General features: G+C 41.7%; 1 long non-coding RNA gene across 1 annotated transcript in view; it reads left to right on the forward strand.

Annotated features, from left to right (window-relative positions):
* Positions 1–5,442: 5,442 nt before the first annotated feature.
* The window catches only part of LOC118767219, a 10,037-nt gene continuing 7,979 nt past the window's right edge, over positions 5,443–7,500 (forward strand). Inside the window, exon 1 of the long non-coding RNA XR_005003125.1 lies at positions 5,443–5,454. This is a non-coding gene — a long non-coding RNA (uncharacterized LOC118767219). The remainder of the gene's footprint in view (positions 5,455–7,500) is intronic.

Here is a 7,500-nt window from a genome sequence, read left to right on the forward strand (position 1 = left end):
ATCTGTTGTTTTGCAATCTGCAAGCGCATGCTTAAAGCAGTTCCACTCGCCCTAATTATTTTCGCCATTAACATCCACCTTTTGACAAACCTAATTCACTGAAGGAGACCACTTACCTCACTACTTCCACTTTCTAAGTGGAACTTGAAAAATGCTGTCGGGGGCTTGGCCCAGAAGTGTCTACCTTCAAACTTTTCAGTTCATCCTATCATCATTCATGATGACGATCGTGGTGATGCTGACAGTAATTATCAACATCATGATAATTACTGATAGCATCAACAATAACACCACTTTGATGATGAGGCTGCCGTTGCACCTGACAATGATAATGTCCCCCAACCCCCATCCTATCACCAACGTCGTCGTCGTCGTCATCATCATCATCATCATCACCACCTACACTACCACCACCACCACCATCACCACCATCATCATCATCATCATCACCATCATCATCATCACCACCACCACCACCACCACCACCACCACCATCATCATCATCATCATCATCCTCATCATCCTCATCATCCTCATCATCATCATCGTCATCATCACCACCACCACCACCATCATCATCATCATCATCATCACCACCACCATCACCACCATCACCACCATCATCATCATCATCATCATCATCATCATCATCATCATCATCATCATCAACAACAACAATTATTTCTTTAAATTCCCTAAAGCAATTAACTTCGTTATAGCACTTCTGGCCAACAAAAAATAATAGAAGTGAATACTCCTCCCCATAAACAAATAACAATTAACATAACTGTTAATTGTTAAAAGCTTAAATAAACCCATAAATCGCATAACCCTATACCTCCTAACTCCAATAATACTCTGGCCAAAATGATCGATCCTGAAATATTGTTTCTGTCCTTCACAATTTTCTCTACGTATTTGTCTTGAATATTCATACATGCATACGCACTTTGATATGTACGTATACATATGTATGTATGTATGTATGTATGTATGTATGTATGTATGTATGTATGTATGTATGTATGTATGTATGTATGTATGTATGTATGTAAGTACGTATGTACGTGTATTATACACTCACACACATCACACCAGGTATATATATAAACATACATATATATATACATACATACATATATCTATAATATCTATATATTACTATTATATATATATTACATATATTACATGTGCGTGTATGCATGTGTATCTATCTATCTATCATTCTCAAAGTCTGTCTATCCATCCATCCATCCATCCATCCATCCATCCACACATACATACATACATACTACATACATACATACATACATACATACAGAGTTGCATACATACACATATACATGCATACTCACATATAAATACATACACGCATACAAATGTCTATGTACATATGTATTTATATATCATGCGTACACTATATGGATACATTATATGTATGCTATATGCGTGCACATGTGTTTCTGTGCGCTCGTGTATATGCATGAGTGTGTGTGTGTGCGTGTGTGTGCGTGTGCGTGCGCGTGTGCGTGCGCGTGTTTATTTCTGTTTACGTTTGTCACTTCAAACAAGGGCCTGCTAGGAGTCCTCCTTGTCCTGGATGGGAAAATAACAGATATTTTTGCTCGTAATTTGACAGAAATGAAATCAAAGACTCAGTGTTTGGTGTCGCCAAAGTGCTAATATTAGCATGATAATAAAAATATTCTTTTGTCGGCCATGTTAAAAATATTGGAATCGATACAATACGTATTCTGCTAAAAGGAGAACTACGATCGATGAGTTTGACTAAAAACCTTAAGGCGTAACCTCAATGACTGCAACCAATATAATGGTAAAAAGATTATGCATACATCTCTCTCTATATAAACGGCAGTTTGTCTGTGTGTGTGTCTGTGTGTCTGTTAGGTTGTACCCTCACCCTGACCACGGCTTTCAACCGATTCTGATGAAACTTGATACACACATAGCCCAATGTCATAATTCAAAACTAACGCAGCGAAAATTTTGAAAAGTTCCCCCAGTTCTGAAAAAAATCGATAAATTCGACATGGGGTCGAGAATCAGAAACACAAACCACAGACTGTCTAGGGGACGCAACTCGACCTTTTAACTCTCAAAAAAAATTTACCATCATTTTTTGGCTATAACTCTCAAAAAATGCTTTATAGTTATTTCCCTTACAAACCCGAGCAACGCCGGGTGATACTGCTAGTTCTAGTATAAATATACATGCATATACATTATCTCCGAACGAATACCGCAGTAAATTTGCTTTTCTCGATATATTTACATTATGTATGATACGCGGATGACTATTTTTATCTAATACTGCTTCGGTTGCATATACTCTTTTACTCTTTACTCTTTTACTCTTTTACTTGTTTCAGTCATTTGACTGCGGCCATGCTGGAGCACCGCCTTTAATCGAGCAACTCGACCCCGGGACTTATTCTTTGCAAGCCCAGTACTTATTCTATCGGTCTCTTTTGCCGAACCGCTATGTGACGGGGACATAAAGACACCAGCATCGGTTGTCAAGCAATGCTAGGGGGACAAACACAGACACACAAACACACACACGCATATATATATATAACATATATACGACGGGCTTCGTTCAGTTTCCGTCTACCAAATCCACTCACAAGGCATTGGTCGGCACAGGGCTATAGTAGAAGACACTTGCCCAAGATGCCACGCAGTGGGACTGAACCCGGAACCATGTGGTTGGTAAACAAGCTACTTACCACACAGCCACTCCTGCGCCTATATAAGAGATTTTTCTTCAAAGTGGCTATTAGCAACACTAGTGAATGTTCATTCATTATTTTCTTACATCTGCTGACCTGACAGACGTCGTTTCGGCATGTGATCGGCTGTGAGTACATACCACTGACAACACCTGACGAGCCAGAAATGCGCATCTTGCATTCTCTCCAGCCACTCCTCGGTCGATTTTCGTCTGTATTCGATATATATACATTGTGGCTTTAAACATTGCACGTACTATATGTCGAAATATCTACACGGCAGATTGACCTGTTACAAACAGCAGTCAAGTCCTTCTCAAGTCGCAGCGTACAATCTTAAGAAAAGAAAAAGGACACATTGGATAAATGCATCTCTAGCTATACTCTTTTAAAAAGACGGGATGGCCGCAGCTGGAATGCTTTTGTTTAGAGATCAGCTTGATCAGAAATGCTTTTGTTTAGAGATCAGCTTGATCTAAAGTCAATTGCAATAATACAAAGTAGTGCAACAACAACAACAACAACAACCATCACCACCACCACCACCACCACCACCACAATAACAACAGACCAGCGTTATAACAGCAACAAACAATACTAATCAGAACTACCGACAACAATGCAAGTGCTACCAACAGGAGTTAGCAACGAACAACGATCGTAACGTCACTATACACACCGTCACATTATATATATATATCAACGATAGCTGCTGCTACCACCAACACCACAACCACAACCACTATTATCATCGCCGCCACTACCTCCACCACTGTTACCACGCCCCCCCCCCTCCACCGTACCAACCACACCCCCTATTGCCCCCCCCACTGCCACCACGACCCTCCGCCACCTCCATCGTCGCACTAATTACCATCACACGACAACCAACTCCATCAGCCACCGCAACCACCACCACCACCACCACCACCACCACCACCACCACAACCACCACCACCACCACCAAAACCACCACCACCACCACCACCACCACCACCACAACCACCACCACCACCAAACCACCACCACCACCACCGCAACCACCACCACCACAACCACCACCACCACCACCACCACCACCACCACCACCACCACCATCTCCAGGCTGTCTTTCAACTTCCTATTTTAAGATAAGACCTTGTAATAAGAAGACCGTCTTTTGTGTTTCCATTTCTGATATTCCGAAACTCGCGAAATCGGAGGAATTAGTAAATATGAACCGTTCGTGGTGGCGGCGGCGGTGGTGGCGGTGGTGGTGGTGGAGGTGGCGGTGGAGGTGGCGATAGTTCTTAAGGTGATGATGGTTCTTATTTTGTTGTTGCTGTTGTTGTTAGTCATGGTGGTGGTGATGGTGGTGGATGTTGGTGATTGTTGTTGGTACCTATAAGCAGGATGAGCGGTTAAAATAGGAGCTTAGTAGCGGAGTGATGAAAGTGTTGATGTTGTTGTTGTTGTTGTTATTACTGTTTATCTCTCCGCACCAAGTCGACCCTGATTGAGCAAACTTGTGATTGATCAAAATCATTCCATTCCAGTCGTAACCATTTCGTCTTTAAAACAAATTTTTTTTCTTGGTAGCTTGTGTAAATTGGACATTTCCCAATGTTTCGGAAATGTACTTGCCAGACAAGGGATTCGATCAAAGACCGTTTCTCGAAACTAGAACAATTACAGCGTGGAAGAAACATATTACGAGGCCACTCAAAACACACAAAGACTGTTAACTTCAACTACTGGGCTGATACAACTGACTAACCCCCTTTCTCTAAAGTTGCAAGCCTTGCGTCAACATTTGAAATTATTATTCAATGTGTTCCGTTTTAATATTGTCGAGTGAAATTTGAGCAACAGAAATTTTGTTGGTGATTCTAGCAAGTTTCGCGACGCGACAAATTCTTCGTTCTTTCGTGAACCACAAAGTCAACAACAATCAACAGTTACCTTAAGGGACAGGCGTGGCTATGTGGTAAGAAGCTTGTTTCCCAACCACATGGCTCTGGGTTCAGTCCCACTGTGTGGCATGCCTTGGGCAAGAGTCTTCTAGTGGATTTAGTAGACGGAAGCTGAAAGAAGCTCATTGTATATATAATGTGTGTGTGTGTGTGTGTGTGTGTATGTGTGTGTGTGTGTGTGTCTGTCTGTCTGTCTGTCTGTCTGTCTTAGTGTCTGTGTTTGTCTCCCGTCACCGCTTGACAACTGGTGTTGGTGTATTTAGTGTCAGATTTTCCCCACTGCACGGAATCGCGTCAGTGACCAGGTCGCAGTTGGCGCGACGACAATTTTGCCATCAAATAAATGTTTAAGTGAAATTAACAGTCTTTGTGTGTTTTTGAATGGCTGCTGCGTCCCTTCCAAGCTGAGATTATCCAATGTTTATTTACTTCCTTTTCTAGGACAGTAAAATCAGGTGGGATTAAAGATTTGGCTTCAAAATCGAACAAACACAGAAAGAGAAATTCACTTGTGGTGTTGGTAGTAGTGGTAGTAATGGTCGTGTGGTAATGGTTTTGGTGATGGTGATGGTTGTTATGGTGATGGTAGAGGTGGTAGAAGTTGTAGTAGTAGTGGTGGTGACAGAGGCAAAGAGTGTTGGTATGTCATTAGTAGAGAAGGTTGAAGTTGAGCAGCGATGACTGAAACAGGTAAAAAATGAAGATAAAAATATATACAACACGCTCGCACGCATATACATATATCTATAGTGTGTGTATATGTATGTAAAAATTACATACATTCTGACACAGATATACAAATGTATATGTGAGTCTATGTGTGTGCGTGTGTGAGTCCATGTTTGTATATATATATATATATATATATATATAATATATATATAATATATATATGGTCAGAACGCCATGATAGACCGTTAGCTCCTACACGCATTTTTTTCTCTCCTTGTTTCTTTTCTGTGTATCTTTCCGTCGAAGAGCGTAGGCTCGAAACGTAAAAGACTTTTTCTATTTCTATTCCTGAGCGCTATACTAATACATTTGTTTGTTTGTACACCACCTGCCTTCGTCTTTTGTTTATTTTCGTAAACCTGCCTTCATCTTTTGTTTATTTTCGTAAACCTTCCCGTTATATATATATATATATATATATATATGCATGACATGTTACAAGCAGCGTTATTAGGATGCCGTGTTCATGCCACGTTAAACTATATTCCTATATTTCTAAATTGTACGCTTAACCAAGTACAGTGTTGCATATATTTTAGTGGGTAGGCTAAAACTTAGAAATGGAGCCATATAAAGTTGAAAGAATAACACAAAACATTATTGATATTTCTAAATTTTCATTTGTACACTCATTTAAAAAAAAAAGATGGTTTTCATGAAAGCCATTCTTTCAGCAGTGATTTTATGAGAACATAAAATTATTGAAACGTACGTATAAATGAAGGCATAGAAATGTCAATAATTTGCATTTTTGTTATTCTTTCAATTAGGTATGTATGTATGTATGTATGTATGTATGTATGTATGTATGTATGTATGTTTGTATGTATATATGTGTGTAGGTATGTATGTATGTATGTTGTATGTATGTATGTATTATGTATGATGTATGTATGTTGTATGTGTTAGTTAGTTTAGTTAGTTAGTTATTTGGCTCAAAAGCAAATAGCAAGGCCATGTAGGGGACATGGAGTTAAGTACAGGGTGGTGTTCATGTAAAGAGTTCAGGCCACTTGAGGTCCAGGGAGGCTTTGAACAAAGCGGTCGTCGGCATCTTCACCATCTCGTCTGGCAGCTTGTTCCACGGATCCGCAACCCGGACGGAGAAAGCTCCTCTCCTTCGATTGAGATGAAATCGTCGCAGGTAGAGCTTTTCGGAATGACCCCGCAGCCGACGCTCCGGAGCAGGAGTGAAGAACAGCTCTTTCGAGAGGTTACACTTCCCGCTTATGATGTTGTGGGCGAGAATGAGATCACCACGGCGGCGGCGTTTTTCAAGAGAACAAAGGTCGAGCGTCCTCAGCCTTTCTTCGTAGGACAAATTTTTGAGACCATGAACCATGCGGGTAGCCAGCCTCTGGACTCTTTCGAGGTGCTGTATGTCTTTGAGGAGATAAGGAGAAGAGGCTTGAATCCCATACTCCAATATGGGTCTCACCAGCGTGACATAGAGTGGCAGGAATATGGCTGCTGTGAGCATTCCGAATGACCGTCGAATCAAAAACAGAATCCGCGCGCTTTGTTGGCAGCATGGACGCACTGGGCCGAAGGCGAAAAGGAGGAATCCACCAAGATACCCAGGTCCTTTACCTGATCGGTCCTCTCCAGCAGCAGACGACCCGGCTCGAAACGTTGAGTTGCAGGAGTAGAGCCGACAGGCAGATGACAGCACTTTGACACGTTCAGACACAGATCCCAATCGTTAGACCACTTCCAAATTTGGTGGAGGCATCGACGAAGATCCTCTATACTACCGCGAGGAGCGACCAGTTTGATATCGTCGGCAAATAGAAGGGTGTGTTGCGTGAGGTCGTCGGGCAAGCATTTATGAAGACTAAGAACAACAAGGGCCCAAGCACTGAACCTTGAGGCACGCCACTGCTCGCACTGGAGACGTCGGACCGCGAACCATTAACTTGAACTTGGAAGGAGCGATCTGAGAGGAAGGCACCAACCCATCGTACAATATCCGGATGAAAACTATATGCTTGAAGCTTGACAAGTAGTAGGCGGTGGTTTACCGAGTCAAAAGCTTTGGCAAAGTCCAATAAAACGATGTCAAC

Source organism: Octopus sinensis, linkage group LG19 (assembly GCF_006345805.1).
Source record: "Octopus sinensis linkage group LG19, ASM634580v1, whole genome shotgun sequence".
In the NCBI taxonomy this organism is placed as follows: Eukaryota; Metazoa; Mollusca; class Cephalopoda; order Octopoda; family Octopodidae; genus Octopus; species Octopus sinensis.